The 18,053-nt window shown below is 44.4% G+C and overlaps 2 non-coding genes across 2 annotated transcripts; both read right to left on the minus strand.

Moving 5' to 3' along the window:
* Positions 1 to 15,501: 15,501 nt before the first annotated feature.
* Positions 15,502 to 15,583, minus strand: trnal-aag. Its single transcript has one exon. It is a non-coding gene; the product is annotated as a tRNA-Leu (tRNA).
* Positions 15,584 to 17,277: 1,694 nt separating this feature from the next.
* Positions 17,278 to 17,348, minus strand: trnag-ccc. Its single transcript has one exon. It is a non-coding gene; the product is annotated as a tRNA-Gly (tRNA).
* Positions 17,349 to 18,053: the final 705 nt, after the last annotated feature.

Here is an 18,053-nt window from a genome sequence, read left to right on the forward strand (position 1 = left end):
TGGAAGGGGAACTGGATGGATCTCGGTATTTTTTGTCTAGTATTTCTTCTGTTCTTATGCCCAACCCCATACCTGTCTGTGACCAGCAGTATTTTGTCCGTACGGAAAACCTTTAAAGGTGGAGATATGAATGGGGCAAATATCCGCTTAGCTGCATCCTGAGGACGATGCAGCCAAGCGGATTTTTAATCAGTTTTTGAGGCGAAGAAGTCGAGGACCACTTCGCACTTGGCTTTTGAAGTGAGGACAATGGGAGCTTGAGGGGAGGACGCGTTGGACAGTACAAAAACCGCGTCTTTAGATAATTGTTTGCCTCCAGGAATAAACTTCAGTTTTTTTAGTTTAAAAGGGAAAGGCGGTAGTTGTGGAGGTTTTGGAGTCACAGCTCGTGGTGAAGCGTATGGCCGGATTCCCGCCATCTGCGGTCGAGCTTCCGGCTTTCTGTTGAGTTACGTTCGAAACAGCACCATCGGAGATGAGCTATCAAAGCATTTGCCTCGCAAGTGAGAAACCTGGGTTCAGTTCCCAAGTTGGATAAGTTTCAAGCTACCTTACTCGACACGCCTGTTTACATAACAGGAAGTAACACGCTTGTTAGTCGATGGGTGTATCATTTTGCCAGGGTAAATAATGCCTTCTATATATAATAGTATGCAAAAAATCGTCATTTATTTCACGACATTTTGAGAGACGCTGCTGTGCGAAATTGGCTGACGCATTTCGCACAAAAAGTATAGTCAATACTCTTCACAGTATATTCTGGGAAGCGCTTTGATACGTTTCGAAGACGAGATTAGGCGCCATATAAAATCTAAGAATTATCATTATCATCACATATGCAGGGCGAATCCACAAATAGACAGATATTGGCGTTGAGAACATTTATGACGTTGAAAAATAACAATAGTAATCTTTAAATACCGGATACTAATGGTCGCACAAGTTAATTAGCTTAATGTCATACATCAACAAGAACTATTTGCTCGAAGTAAAAATAAGAGCGAGGATCCTGCAGATCGACTCCAGAATCTGGCAATTGGACTTGCAGCTGTTCTCCCAGCGTTAGGCAACTGAACTCTGAGGCAAGCTCTCCATCATTGATCCAGAGTGGAACTGTGGTCTCTGACCACAAGAAGGGTGACTCTGGTGGGATCCAGACTCACAGCAATTTCACTGATTTCACGCTTTCTTACGTTAAAGCTTCACGTAATTACTACATATATTTATCACATGGATTAGAGGCTCATGAATGCTGCTGAAGGATCACTCTGGATAACAACGTAGTGAGAAATGTATGAGACACCTCGTGGTTTACCCAATGGTTGCAGAGATTCTCAAAAGCTTTTGTCGACTTATGTAAGATTTTCGACCTAGTACCTTNAAAAAACTCTTGTTCTGAACGTAAGCAATTGAAATATATGGCCAATGTTTTATTTTATTCCAGAATGTATGATCCAGCTCTACAATCAAGGTAAATTTTGTCCCCGGGTCTCTGAACGCGTCCCTCTTGAAGCGGGGGAAAGGCAAGATAATGTCATTGTTACCCACCAGTTTGGATGTATTTACCAATGGCGTTTCAGATGGCACCGAGGAGGAAGGACTTGGTTGTATCTCTTCCAGTCTTTCCTGACAAGAATACTCTTACTGCATGCTTCATCAGCAGAAAACTAAATTTATTTACCCAACGAATTTACTATCTGGAATGTATCGTATAAAAAGGCGGCCAAAGCGGTTTCAGTAACAACATTAAAAAGCTCAACGAATGGCTTCTCCTCCACCCCCCGTACTGTCTCATGTGGTGTCCCTCAGGGCTCTGTCCTCGGTCCCCTCCTCTTCACCCTCTATATGCTCCCCCTTGGTGACATCATCCGCAAACATGGGGTTAACTTCCACATGTATGCGGATGACACCCAACTCTACCTTTCCTCCTCTACTCTCAACTCCACGACCACCGATGTCCTGACAGCTGTCTGTCCGACATCGAGTCCTGGACGAGAGACAACTTTCTTCAGCTCAACGTGCGAAAAACCGAGGCCCTCCTGATTGGCTCACGTCAGCGCCTCCGCACCTCAGGCGCTGACACCATCAGCATCCAAGGCTGCACTCTCCACCTCTCAAAGCCAGTCAGGAACCTCGGCGTTTTGTTCGACCCTGAGCTGTCCTTTCTCCCTCACATCCGCACCACAACTGGCACCGCCTTCCATCACCTCCGGAATATCGCCAGATTACGGCACTACCTCACCCCTCACGCTGCTGAAACCCTGGTTCACGCCTTTGTCACCTCAAGGCTGGACTATGGGAACTCTCTCCTCGCCGGCCTTCCCGGCCCTCCCTCCACACTGCAGGTCATCCAGAACTCTGCAGCTCGTGTACTGTCCCGCACCAGGCTTCGCGATCACATCACTCCCACCCTCGCTCGCCTCCACTGGCTCCCCATCCCCCAGAGGATTGATTTCAAGATCCTCATCCTCTCTTACAAGGCCATTCACGGCCTTGCTCCCTCCTACCTCTCCAACCTACTATCCCCCTACCTACCTGCCCGTACCCTCCGTTCCTCTGGCTCCGGTCTGCTCCACGTCCCCCGCCCCAACCGCCCTACTATCGGTGGTCGGGCCTTCAGCCTCTCAGCCCCGAGGCTCTGGAACTCCATCCCCCAGTGCCTTCGCCTTGCTTCCTCCCTTTCCTCCTTCAAGGCCGGTCTCAAAACCTTTCTCTTTGACCGTGCCTTCAGCTCCCCTCTCGACTCTCTTCCTCCTCCTCGCTCCCTCCCTTCCCTCCCCTCACCCTGACCATTTCCCCCCTCCTCTCTCCCTCCCTTCCCTCCCCTCACCCTGACCATTTCCCCCCTGCTCGGGTCATGACCCAACTGTGCAGCGCCTTGGGACGTCCTCCTGACGTGAAAGGCGCTCTATAAGTGGAATCTTGTTGTTGTGTTGTTGTTGTTGTAAAATGCAGTAATTATATGAACACTACATACGGCAGATGAGCCCGTCTCCATTATTTCAAAACGCACGGAAAGATTTGTGATTGACAACCTGTGAATTGTAATGTCATTAAACACGCGCCTTCAGATTGAACAGTCTAAATTTACTGCAGCTCTATATTAGCTGACGCGTTTAACCCGCAAAATGTACACTTTGGTTTATTTTGTGAACTGGTTTGAGCCGTCTCAAAGATATAGTACGGCGCCATGTTAAATCCAAGGATTATTATGATTAAGGTTGTCGATTGAAGCCCAAAGCATTATCTTGAGCCTGGGTGATCCACCCTCTTTTAGCAGCTGACTGCCGGACGCGACATTTGAGAAAGTTTCATGGGCCGAATAAGCAATATTTTGGGGTTTCCCTTCCGAAAATATAACCTGGAATAGTAACGTAGGAATGCTTTTTTTTAATTTTGTAACTGCATTACGTAAACTCACTCCATTTTAATTACATGTACAAGGATAGTTTGAAAATTTCTACAAATTTTGAACAATAACACAGCCAGCGACAAGGTATTTGTCTCTGTGTGTCTTTTCTATCTGTGTGCTCTGCATACGTGTCTCTCTCTGTTTGCATAGCTCTGCATTTCTCTCACTGGCTGTCTCTGTCTGTGTGTCTCTTTATGTCTGTGTCTCCTTAACGCCCTTTCTATTGGTGATTCTGTATCTCGCTCTGTCTCTGTGCCTCTCTGTGTGCGCTGGGCTGTTTGTGTCTCTGTATCTATCTGTACGTATGCGCTGTACCTGGATCTGTATCACTTTCTCTGTCGGGCCGTCCTTATATCTCTGTGCATATATGTTTGCATGTCACTGCATCTCTGTATATATCTGTGTGTCTCTCCATCTCTGTGTATACCTGTGTCGGTCTCTGTATGTATCTGTCTCCCTCTTCCTGTTCCTCTCTGTGGCTTTCCATCTGTGTCTATATATCACTCGTTGTCTGTGTTGTCTGTGTCTTTGTGTTTCTATCTCAAATTCTCTTCCTTTATCTCCCTTTCTATCTGGGTCTACCTTTAAATATCTATATGTGAGTGTGTGTGTGTGTTTCTCGCTCTGTATCTATCTCTCGGTCTGTGTGCATTCCTCTCACTCCCTCACTGCGTCTTTGCGTATTTCTTTCTTGCTCTGTGTCTTACGCCCCTCTCTCCTTTACTCTTTCCGTCTGTATCACTCTCCATCTGCGTCTCTCTTTATATATTTGTCTTTCTCTCTTTAAGTGACGGTGTGCACCTCTCTCTGCCCCGCAAGGTTTGTCACTGTATCTCTTTCCCCTATGTATACAATGGATGCAGTGCTACGGAGAGCGAAGTAGGTTTTGTTTCTTCTCCCTTTCAATCCATAACATTGGCATTTGAGTTGGAAGAGGGGAATGTTGCTCCAGCAGAACGTCCACAGCTTTCACTTCATCGACACTATGTAAACTGTACAAATGTATTTTTATAACTGATCAGGTCTCCCTCTCTGTCTCTCTCTCTCTCTCTCTCTTTCCCTCTGATTCTCTCTGGAGCTAATCTAGTGGCGATTATGATCCTGGCTGGAGGAAGATGCGGTCTCTCCAAATGTATCGCTCTCCATTTGGTGGCCATGTCAGTGTCTGATCTGATGGTGGTTATTGTCGGGGTGATCTCAATTCGCATTGTTTCTTTTTACTTCCCATATTCGTTCGTGTGCATCACTCATGTTTGCCGCCTCGTAAACGCAATCGTTTGTGCGACAAGGGCAATTTCTGTCTGGTTAACTGTAGCGTGCAACTCTGATCGATACGTCGCCATCTGTTGCCAAAAACTGAAAACTAAATATTGCACCGAAAAAACTGCTCCTAAAATGATAGCGGTATTCAGTGTGCTCTTCCTTGTGCAAACCTTTCCCTGGTACTTTGCATATGAACCAATTTACATAGTTGATAACATACCGTGGGGGTGTTAATATAAATCAAACTATTATACGTCTCTCCCATGGATAGTATTTGACACGCTCAACATTATATTAACGCTGTTTCTCCCATTGGTTTTGATTTTGCTGCTGAACGCTCTGACTGTCTGACACATACTGGTATCCAGTCGAGACCGCAGGTGATTGCGGGGACACAGTGATGGGGACAGGAATACAGGAGCGAGTGACAGTGATCCAGAGATGAGGAACAGAAGGAAATCCATCATTTTACTCTTTGCTGTTTCTGCCAATTTTATATTATTATGGATAACATTTGTTTTATTTTTCTTATATTGTAGGGTTTCAAAAATATATTTCGCCTCAGGGCCTTGTGATCCTTTGTTTATTTTCTGGCGAACTGGCTACATGCTGCAGCTTTTGAGCTCCTGCATAAACACGTGTATTTATGCGGGAACCCAGACTAAATTTAGAGAGGAACCTAAGAAAGCGGTGACATTTCCTTTTATTCTAATTGTTAGATTAGTCCGTTGATAAACTTACCAGTGGTTAACCAGTGTAACTCGATAGTCAAAGTGATGGGTTCATTACGTTTGTTTGTGAGCGTCTCTGTATATAATCAGTGGGTTTGTCTGTATGTGTGTGTGCAGATTACTCTCTGTGTCTGCGTGTGGGTGTGAGTTTGTGCCTGTGCATATGTGATTCTATGTGTGTGTGTATCTGCATTTGCGTGTGTATATGTTTACGTGTGTTTGACTGCGTGTGCGTTTATGTGTCTGTGATTGTTTGTGGGAGTGAAAGGTTCTTGGGAGCCGCAAAATTGCCTTAATCGCATACGTCTGTGGGCGGATAATACTTTCTGTGTCATGTGTATGTGTGCGAGTGTGTGTGTGAGATGGTGTGTGTGATTTCGTTGTTTCGGATATCACTTTTCAACAACAACATCAACAAACTTACATTTGAATAGCGTCTTTCCCGTCCGGAGGAGTTCCCAACATCTTCCCTGATGTTGGGAGTTTGTACGGTATGCAACGATGGTGTCAAGATGAAACGAGCCAACACATTTCTCTTGTATGCAGCATTTAAATTATTTAATTTTAAGGCACTCTCGACTCTCTCATTCTCTCTGGTTTTGCTGCTGAAAGCTCTGACTGTCAGTCATATCCTCGTTGCCAGTCGAGTCCACAATATATTGTTGTGGAGCTGCAATTCGGAGAGGAATAGAGGTGCGAGTGAAGGAGTGCACAAATGGCTGCCGCGTTTCGCCCACAAAATATACAATCATTTCACATGACGCTATTTTGTGTGAAGCGCATTGAGATGTCTTGAAGACAGGTTACGGCGCTATGAAAATGCAATGATTAGTATGGTTAATATTGTTATCGTTTTTCCATTTAGAAGACTAAGTCAAGGAGCCTTTCTGCACACAGTTCTTCGCTCATTGCTTCCCACGTCAAGCAATGAATTATCACTTTCCTGACAGTTCATGTAATGATTCTCAATCCACAGCATGAGAGAATTAACAGCTTGATATATTATCACTTTAATTTACTTGTTAATATACAAACACATAAAAATAATAAAACACACTTCTTAACGCATTTCGACTGCAAAATGTACAATTAATTCACTTGATAGTTTATCCTTTCAAGCGCTTTCAGATATCTCGAAAGCTGACAAGGAGCTAAACCATGAAATAATTATTTGTATTATTACAGGAGGTTGACATTACTTTGCACTTCCGAGAAGGCCTCGGTGTAGAATGCAATTTTGATGATAATAATAATAATAATAATAATCCTTGCATTTGATATAGCGCTTTTCACGTCGGGAGGACGTCTCAAAGCGCTTCACAGAACACACTGTAAAGTGAATTGACTGTATATTTGTGGGCGAACGCGGCAGCCAATTGCGCACAGCTATGTCCCACAAACAGTCGTAGATTGAACATGACCAATTTATTATTGTTTTTGGTTTTGGGGGGATTATTATTAGGCTCTGTGTGGATGAAGGAAACTTGCCCAAGGTTACGCCCTCTGCCTGGAATTGAACTCAGATCTCTCAACTGCAAAGCGAGTGCTCTAACCACTGAGCAACAGGACTCCACATTATTATTATAATAATAATAATTAATAATAATAATAATCCCTCATTTGCTATAGCACGTTTCACGCCTTTGCGACGTCTCAAAGCGCTTCACAGAATAGACGGCAAAGTGAAATGACCGTAAAGTTATGGGCGAAACCCGATCGACAATTGCGCACAGCAGTGTCACGCAAACAGTCGTGGACAGTCATTGAAAATGACAAACATGTTTTTGTTTTGTTTTCGAGGTATTATTATTAGGCGTGTGGCGTTTAATCAAGTCATCGAGGCTTCTAAAGGGCTTCGCAGAATGTACTGTGTTAGAGAGTGTGTGTGTGAGATTTTCCGAGATAGAAAGAGAAAGAAAATGTTCTGCGATTTTTGTGTTTTGTTCGTGAATACAAATAATACAAGTGGACTTGTGTTTCTACCCATCAGTGAAACTCAGCTTTTGATGTGAAAAATGCTTCGCCGTTTCCTCCTTATTTCCGCCTAACACGTGTCTTAAACTATTGGAAGGTAAAATCAAAGGCCGGGAAATCTATATTTGAATTGATAGAGACCAAAATCAACTGAGAAAATTCACTGTACACTTTCTGCGTGAAACGTGGCACCGAATTGCAAACAACCGTGGGCTTAGTCAGCGAATTGTTACCGTTAAATTTTAAAAGGAATTATTATCCCGTAAAAAAATTTTTTTCCACAGTTTTGAGTTAATATCAGAACACAAGTTCATAGTAGATATACATTTATGTAATTGAAATTAATTTATGATTAGAAATATTTAGCTATTTTGCTATTTAAAACCCAGGGGTCTGGGGTAAGCGGGAGACCGAGGTTTGAATCGTAGCAGCCGAAACGATGGCCAGGTTTCCTAAGACCAGAGGTTTCATAACAATCCATCAATGATTAAAGTAAATAATAAATTGTTCACTTCAATCTACCGTTGTTTATGGGACACTGCTGCGCGAAATTGGCTGCCCAGTTTCACCCAGAATTATACATTTAATTCACTTTACAGAATATTCTGTGATGCGCTTTGCGACATCTTGAAGACAGGTAAATCTGTCAATCGACTAACAAGCTTATTCCTGCTTACTGATGGTAAAAATAGGCACGTGTGTGGACCAAGGAAACGTGCCCTACATTTCGCCCTATCGGAACCAAACTCAGGTCCTTCGCTTGCCCCACATCCCTAGGGTTTAAATTGTAACACGGCAAATATTACTAAATCTGCATTAATCTCAATTATATAAATGTGCTACTGTTTTGACAACGAATATTGTTATTAATCCAAAAATGTGGGAAAACACATGAAGTGGGTTATAGAATCCGCAGATCAAGAATATAAATGCAACAAAAATATTGCGAATTCTGCATTAATCTCAAATATATAAAAATCGTTTTGCTTTAACTCTCTCTCACTCTCTCTCTCTCTCTCTCACACACACACTCATAAATACTCTCTCTGTCTCACAATATCCATCGCACTCCTCTCTCTCTCTCGCCCACTCTCTCACACATCCTCACACACACGCTCTCTCAAATACACTGTCTCCCTTAAGCATACACTCTAACTCTCGCTTACACTCTAGTACACTTTCTATCACACTTTCTCTCACCCTCTCTCACACACATACCCTCTCATAAGCACTCTCACGCACCTCTCACATACTCTCACACACATTGCCTTATACACGTTCTCTATCAAAGAATCTTTCACACGCACTATCACACACACACTCAATCACACACACTCTCATGCAAATTCTCACAAACACATTCCCTCACTTACATACTCTCTCACTCTCTCTCACAAACTCTCTTAAAAACACTCCCTCACACATTCTCGCGGAAATAAACACTCTCTGAAACACACACTCTGTCACACACACTCTCGCATAGACTCTCTCTCACACACTCACTTACAAACACTCCATCACACATTCTCGAGGACACAAACTCTTCTCCTGTAGCTCAGGGATAGAGCACTTGCATCGCAAACGACAGGAGCTGGGTTTCATTTTCGGCATAGCAAAATGTTGAGCAAGTTTCCTTATTCCTTACGGCTCTGAATACTTAGCAGTAAATTGGAACCCAGTTGTTTGTCGACTAATCGCATTTCATGGAGCAATTATTCTTTAAAAAAGTAATGATTAATAAAGTCACTCAATCCAGGTTTGATTTTTGGTACTCTGCTATCTGCAATTGACTGCCAAGTTTCAAACAAAAAATATAGAATCAATTCACTTGATGGTGTATTCTTTGAGGAGTCAGAGCTCTGTGCGTCCCAGTGAGTTTCCGTGGCTATGAATTCCTATGACGAGAGGCACAAAGAGAGTGTGCATGTGATACACAGTAAGAGATCGCTCACATGTCTGCGAGAAACTGTGAAAGAAAAATAGGACCATACCTGCATGTGCGAGAGTGCGTGTCCCAGTAAGTGTCTGAGGATCAGGACCGGTGTGTATGTGTGTGTGGGTGCGTGTCTGTGTGTGTGTGTGTGAGTGCGAGATAGAGAGAAAGACAGACCGTGTGTTTTTGTGTGAATGTGTGTGCACAGTAAGTGTCGGAGGACCAGAGACAGTTTGTGTGAAAGAGAAAGAGAGAAAATACGTGGAGTGTGAGATATACCGAGATTGCGTGTGTATGAAAAAACAGACAGTGTGTGTGAGAGATAAGCAGAGACTGTGTTTGAGAGACAGCGACTATGAATGTGTTTGTTTGTGTGAGAGAGTGAGAGAGAGAGAGAGAGAGAGAGAGACATTGTGTTTCACAGAGAAAGTATGTGTGACTGAGTGTGTGTTTTTGAGTAGCCCCTTAATCCACCCTCATCTTACAGGGGCACAAACATTACAGATCAATATCAGAGAGTCAGGACATGCCCCTCATTCACAGCTCAGTCAGTGAGAGACACAGACACAGAGACACAGAGACAGAGATGTGTGGACATGTGCCTCTCACTCTGTCACTCGGGTACTCTGACTACAGCTCCCAGGATGCCCCGCGTGGCCCGGGCTCGTCACCAGAGGGCACTGAGCCGTGAAGCATTCCGGGATCTGTAGTTTCCGTGATCGTTGTCGCAGCCCACGATTGTGATTGTGGTGTCACAGAGAGGGACAGAGAGAGGTCGCCATGTTCCTCTCTGTATCTCCTTCTCTCTCTCTCTCTCTGTGTCTCCGTTGTCTGCGCCATTGTCCCTTTTCTCTCTCTCTCTCCCCCTCAGTTTCACCGTCAAATGTTTTACAGCCTCCTCTCGATTTATTATTTTCTTATCCAATTGCTCCACCCTGTCCTCCGAGGGTCCTGTTATACAGACACCAGTCCTGTTTTGCAGAGACGGGGCCAGTTGTACACAGAGCAATATGTTACACAGAAAACACGCCTGCTGTTCAGTAACCAGATCTATGCTATACATAGACCATGGGGTTTATGCAGGTTCCAGGCTGTTATAAGGAGACCAGTGCTCTTGTACAAAGACCAGGCCTCTTATAAAGTGACCAGGACGTTTACACATAGTCAAGGCCTGTTGTTTAGTAAACAGGTCTGGCATACAGAGACCAGTGTTGTTGTACAGGGACTAGTCCTGTTGTTCGCATATCAGTGGTGTTATTCAGAGACCTGCCCTGTATATACACAGACAAGGCCTCTTTTACAGAGACGAGGCTGTTATAGAGAGGCCATACATATTATACATAGATCAGGCCGGTTATACAGGGTCCAGGTTGTTAAAAGAAGACCAGTATCCTTGTAAAAAGACCAGGTAATTTATACAGAGACCAGGCACTTTATACATAGTCAAGGCCTGTTATAGAGAGAACTGGCCTGTTACACCGAATCCAAGTTGGTATACAAAGACCAGGACTGTCATACATTGAGTGTGTCTGTTATACTGAGACCAGGTCTGTTATATATAAACCAGGTCTATTATATGGGAACGAAGCTGTTATTCAGAAAACAGGTCTGCTACATAAAAACAAGGCCTGTTATACATAGACGAGGCCAGTTACACTGAGACTAGGCTGTTATACAGAAAACAGACCCGATGCATATATACAAGGCCTGTATATATGTGGTATTGTAGCTCAGTGGTTAGAGCACTCATTTTGCAAGCGAGAGACCTGAGTTCAATTCCAGGCAGAGCGAAACCTCGGGCAAGTTTCCATACTCCACACAGAGCCTAATAATAATCCCTCCAAAAAAAAACACAATAATAAATTGTTCAGTTTCAATCCACAATTGTTTGTGGGACATTGCTGTGCGCATCGCTGCCGCGTTCGCCCACAAATATACAGTCAATTCACTTTACATTATATTCTGTGAAGCGCTTTGGGATGTCTAGAAGACGTGAAAAGCGCTATATCGAATGTAAAGATTATTATTATTATAAGGCCATGCATTTGATACACAGAACAGGCCTGTTCTACGGGGATTTTGGTCTCTGTATAGCAAACTGCTGTTGAACAGTTTGCTATGGAGAGAACAGGGCTCTTATACAGAGACCAGGCATTCATACAGATATTAGGCCCATTATACGCAGAAAAGGCCTGTTATAGATAGACCAGGCCAACTGTGCCCAGACTAGTTGCTATACAGAGACAAGTCCGGGAACACATGAGTCACGCCTTTCATATGTAGACAAGCTCTTTCATAGATAGACCAGGGTGTTACACAAAGTTGAGGCCTCTTATACACTGACCAGGCTTGTTATACAGAGATCAATCTGTTATACAGGGTCCAGGCGTTTATGCAGAGACCAGACCATATATACAGAGACTACGCCAGATACTTTGACACATAGACAAGGACTGTTAAACAAGGCTGACGGACAAAGAGCAGCCTTTTATACAGAAACTAGGCCAGTGTAACTTAGACCAGGCCTATTATAAAAAGACCAGTCCTGTTATGCAGAAAACAGGCATAATGTAAACAAACCAGGCCTCTATACATGCTATACAGAGAACAGTCGGTTATACAGATACCAGGCATGTTTTACAGGGTTCAGGCAGTTATCCATCAGCATCCAAGGCTGCACTCTCCACCTCTCAAAGCCAGTCAGGAACCTCGGGGTTTTGTTTGACCCTGAGCTGTCCTTTCTCCCTCACATCCGCACCACAACTGGCACCGCCTTCCATCACCTCCGGAATATCGCCAGATTACGGCACTACCTCACCCCTCACGCTGCTGAAACCCTGGTTCACGCCTTTGTCACCTCAAGGCTGGACTATGGGAACTCTCTCCTCGCCGGCCTTCCCGCCACCTCCCTCCACAAGCTGCAGGTCATTCAGAACTCTGCAGCTCGTGTACTGTCCCGCACCAGGCTTCGGGACCACATCACTCCTACCCTCGCTCGCCTCCACTGGCTCCCCATCCCCAGAGGATTGATTTCAAGATCCTCATCCTCACCTACAAGGCCATTCACGGCCTTGCTCCCTCCTACCTCTCCAACCTACTATCCCCCTACCTACCTGCCCGTACCCTCCGTTCCTCTGGCTCCGGTCTGCTCCACGTCCCCCGCCCCAACCGCCCTACTATCGGTGGTCGGGCCTTCAGCCTCTCAGCCCCGAGGCTCTGGAACTCCATCCCCCAGTGCCTTCGCCTTGCTTCCTCCCTTTCCTCCTTCAAGGCCGGTCTCAAAACCTTTCTCTTTGACCGAGCCTTCAGCTCCCCTCTCGACTCTCTTCCTCCTCCTCGCTCCCTCCCTTCCCTCCCCTCACCCTGACCATTTCCCCCCTCCTCTCTCCCTCCCTCCCCTCACCCTGACCATTTCCCCCCAATGCTCGGGTCATGACCCAACTGTGCAGCGCCTTGGGACGTCCTCCTGACGTGAAAGGCGCTCTATAAATGGAATCTTGTTGTTGTTGTTGTTGTTATACATTGAGCCTGTTATACAGTGACCATGGATTTAATCTAGAGACCTGTACTGTTCTACAAACATCAAGCCATTATTGCAGTGACCAGACAGACCTGCCATTTTATATGGAGATCAGACGGTTATACAGGGAACAGGCATCTTATTTATAGACCAGATTGTTTTGCAGCGACCAGGCTGTTACGCAGAGTCCAATCTGCTATACAGAGATGGGGCCTGTTATAGAGAGACAAGTCTGATATACAGAGACCAGCTTATACACATACCAGAGCTATTGTACATAGAGCAGACCTGTTTTACAGAGACCAGGCCGGTTTTACAGATAGGAGAGCTGTTATATAGAAAGCACGCCTGCTAAACACAGATAAGGCCTGTTTTGCAGAGAGTAGGCAATTTTACAGGGACCAGGAAGATTAATCAGCTTCCAGGCTGCTACACTTATACCAGGGCACTTGGAGAGAGTTCACGCCTCTTTCCACAGACCAAGCCTTTTATGCACGGATAAGGCCTGTTGTACGGAGACCAGGCTGCTATGCAGAGACCAGGCTGTTATACAGAAACCAGACCTGTTGTAGATATGCATTTCCTGTTTTACAAAGAAGAGGTTTATGATGTAGAGACCATGCATTTTATACATTGTATACACCAGGCCTGTTACACCGAGTCCCTTCTGTTACACAAAATCCAGGAGTCTTAGACAGAGACCAGATTTTTATACAGATATCAGGTCAACCGTTCAAAGATGGGTCCTGCTATACAGAGAACAATCCCGTTATAAACAGACCAGCTGTTATACAGATACCTGCCTAGCTACGTAGAGACCATACAGAGGACAGACTTGTCATACAAAGACAAGGCTTGTTATACAGTGACCAGTTCTGTTGAATGAGAACAAGACAGGTTTGAAGAGACTAAGCCTTCTATACATAAACAAAGCCTGTTATACAAAGACCAAGCTGATATACATGGAACAGTCGGTTATACAGAGATCAGTCCAGTTATACATAGACCAGGTATTTTGACAGACACCAGGCGTTTTATCAGAGGCCAGGCTGCTATACAGAATCCAATCTGTTACACATAGATCAGCCCTTCTAGAGCGATCCGGCTGTTAATCAGACACCAGGCGTGTTTTACAGTTATATACAGAACAGACAGTTATACTGAGACCAGGCCTATTATACGGAGAGCAGTGCTTTTTTACAGACATCAGATCAGTCAGAGAGCGAACAGAGGTTTTGTACAGGGACCAGACCTTTTCTAAAGAGCCCATGCCAAATATAAAGAGACCAGGCTGTTATACAGAAACCAGGCCTTATCTGAATAGACGAGAAGTATTGTATAGAGACCAGTGCTGATTTGCATACATCAGGCCAATTACTCAGAGGCTAGGCCTGTTATACATAGAGCAGAATTTTATACAGAGACCAGGCTGTATGGAGTGTCCAAGCAGTTACACGGAGACTAAGCCATTATAGATAGACCAGGCAAGTTATACAGAGACCAGAGTGTCATATAGAGACCAGGCCTGTTAAACATAGACGAGACAGATATACAGAGACCAGGCTGTTATACAGAGTCCAAACTGCTATGCAGAACCAGACCTGTTATAAAGAGATCAGGCCCGTTACGCAGTAAACAGGCCTGTTATGCAGACACTTGGTGAGGTATACAGAGACCAGGCTTTAATACGGTAATCAGGCAAGTTATCATAGAATCATAGTATCGTACAACACAAAAAGCGGCCACTCGGCCCATCGAGTCAGTGTTGGCTCTTTGAAAAGAGCAATGTAATGTCAATCCCACTCCTCAGCCCTTTCCCCATAACCCTGCAAACACGACCTCCGCGTTTTTAAAAGTTGTTATCTAATCGGCTTCGACCGCCCTTTCAGGCAATGCCTTCCAGATTCGAACAACTCGCTGCGTGAAAATGTTTCTTCTCACATCCCCTCTGCTTCATGTTTTAGGGACTGATCCAATTACCAATGTCATTGACTCCATATGTGACACCGGTGTTCCAAACCTTCATATTGAGGGGACATGTTCCCGCTCAACACTATCGACCATTCATTTAAAATGTAATTCTTCAAACATGTTTGTCATTCAGTCATCTTCTCTGCCGCTTGTCCTCTAATCTCCAACTTTTTCGTTCTGCCCTATCCTGGTTTCACTCACTCTAACTCTTTGTCTGCCCGCCATTCCAGGGACACTGATGTTCCAACCGTTTGCCTTTCAGATACCAAATCCTGGATGAATTCCCAACTGTCCTTTAGCCCCATATTCGTGCTTTGAAGAACATATTTCTCTATCGTCTCCGAAATATTGGCCCTGTACATCTGGACTTTTCCCCTGGAGCTGACCAGAAATTTAGGAGGAGAGGCTAGATAAGCTAGGATTATTCTACTTGGAGCAGAGGAGGTTAAGAAAAGACTGATCAGAAGTTTTCCATTTGATGAGTGCATTCGATAGGGTGCACAAGGAGCAAATATTTCTAATGACGGGTGAGTCGGTATCACGAGGACAACGATTCAAAGTAGTTGCTGAAAAAACAGAGGGTCAAACCGAGGACAATGGCAATCGCTGCAAAACAATGTAGTTGTTCACGTTTGTTATTTCTCACACAATCCTGTAGTTTGAAAGAATGGGGAGAAAATACAAAGGAAAATGAAATTGGCAACGGTGGGATTCGAACCCACGCCTCCGAGGAGACTGGAACCTTAATCCAGCGCCTTACTCCGCTCGGCCACGCTACCACATGCTCACAATCTGTTTCCCTTCTTTCTCCCCGGCAATTGAGCAAATTCACTACTTTGACGATATCCCTTCAGTGTCACCAGCAATATTCACCTTCAATCACAAGACACCAGCCTGTGGAAATCTCCCTGTGTGTCTCCACCTCGATCCCTCTCTATCTATATTCAATTTCCACTGTAAAACCTAATGGTCCTCTTCTCCTGTCCTCACCTCCAGCCTATCCTATAGCTTGACGTCTATCTCTCCCACTCTATTATCCTGTGTGAAATGCGAGCTGGTGTTGCTGAAAAATAGAAAGATTGGCCACCGATTTAATGTGATTGGCAAACTCTAAACTCATCATCTTTGCAACAGGAGATTATATTAATTGCAATCAATGGTTTGATCATCTCACTCTTTCACTTTATTGGATTCTGTTCGCTGATGTTTCGACAACTTGATATCAAACGGGAACCAACTACAATATGTTTTCATGTCACATCTTTTGCTTCAAAACTACAGCTACAACAGAATTCAATTCAGCCGCAGTAATAAAGTCTTATCTTTTTGTAGCCTGAAATCTTCACTTTCTTTGCGAAATGTCACTTATTTTCAAAGTAACATTATTTTATCTGCTTCAGTCGCTGCAATTGAAACAGTGAATGTGCATCAATACCGAAGAATCATTTTTTAAAATAAAAGTGAAATAGATGCTTCAGCCAGATTTCGAACCTGCGACCTTTCAGGCGAACGTGACATCCGCTAAAATACGGAAACTTCAGTGACTTGATGACTTTCGAGAAACGGATAAATATCATATGCTGCTCCACCTTTCGGATCTTTCCCAAAACTCCTGATATTGCTGGGTTGGGATATAATAAGTGACAATTGGAATCTCACGAATGCAGGTGGAAGAAAGGAAGTAAAAAGCCCTGGAAATACAAATACATGAGCAGCGAAACGGTAGAAGCACAAGGCCACGCAGCCAGGAATCAAGTGACTGATGCGCTGCAACATTTTCAAAATGAAGACCATTGAACCTAACAGAAAGTTTAGTTTCTGACCATTTATTTGAAAAGCACTGCTGCAGGCCAGTGAGCAAATGCATTTCCCCAAAACAGTTTTCTTGGAATATTGCCTTAACAAACCTTGAAATTATTGATGGGTTTCCGAAACTTGGTGCTCACTGAGTCTACAGTGGTCGACAGATAGTCTGAGTATGGACTCTGTTCTCCGTCGTGGCAGGAGAAGTTTGATCATACGTAGTGAGAAATGTTGGTAGAGTTCGGTTTGCGAATGGTCTAAGGCGCTGGATTTAGACTCCAGTTACTTTGAGGAAGTGGGTTGGAAACCCAACCCTACCAAACACTTATGACGTTGTTCGTTTTGAACAACGTCCATGTCAGATGTGTATTATGAACAGCAACAGCATATGTGCACATTGGTATCAAGGTCCAATCATTAATCATCAGAAAGCGTTTTTGTCGGTGAAGCAATCCCCGAAGAACGTGATAGAGTCGATGGCCGATTGATCACTCTCAGTCCAGACTAGGTAGGTGCACACTTCCAGCTTCACACTTGTGAGCTGGTTGGTTCACTGAGGTGACCCGCAAACGTTTTGCTTGTTTAGTTTGGACTCAACACCCCCTGTTTGAGGCCTGGGGATTGTTGATTTGCTACTGTGTCAGATGCACTTTTCCTCCACACAAAAAAATGCATCGGCCGGGAATCGAACCCGGGTCTCCCACGTGGGAGGTGAGAATTCTGCCATTGAACCACCAATGCGTGTGTAAGAAAGCATATTTTCCTCAGCATGCAAATGTCACCCAGTATATGATATAAACAGCGAGCTATTTTGGATGAATAATGCAGAGTCAACCAATTAACACGGCCAACTTGCCTCTCTCATGCTCTCTCCACGTTAACTCTCTCCCTGTTCCTTACACAAGGAAGGCCTTGATGAGCGACTTGAAGATGGATAGGAAGGGGACAAGGTGGAGGGATTGCGGCAGAGAGTTCCAGAATTTACCGTCTTACCTTGGGTGGCCGAGCTTTCAACTTTTCTGTCCCGACAATCTGGAACTCCATCCCACAGTCCTTTCATCTCCCTTCCTCCCTTGCCTCCTTCAAGGCTGTTCATTGATTTAGACCGAAGGTTTCAACGTGGCTTCTCTGGGCCAAGCCCAACCGATGGCCAGTCACTACATGAGTGTTTGTTGCACTTGGTTGTGTGGAGAATGGCTGTATATTCACCAAAACTCTACAGTCACAACACTATACAGAAATGTGCAGAGCTTTGAGACGTTACAGGTTCTGTATCAATTATATGGATTGTTGTATTATTCCCGTTTCTAAGCCCAGTAATACCAGTGGGTCTTACAGTCGTGAATAACGTAATAAGAGGCGAGGATTGTGGCTTTTGCACACGGCTTCCTCGTGGTTTCCTGGGATCACAGTCACTATCAGCTGATTTCACAAGAAGAGACTAAA

This window comes from Callorhinchus milii, unplaced genomic scaffold, assembly GCF_018977255.1.
Source record: "Callorhinchus milii isolate IMCB2004 unplaced genomic scaffold, IMCB_Cmil_1.0 Scaffold38, whole genome shotgun sequence".
NCBI lineage: Eukaryota > Metazoa > Chordata > Chondrichthyes > Chimaeriformes > Callorhinchidae > Callorhinchus > Callorhinchus milii.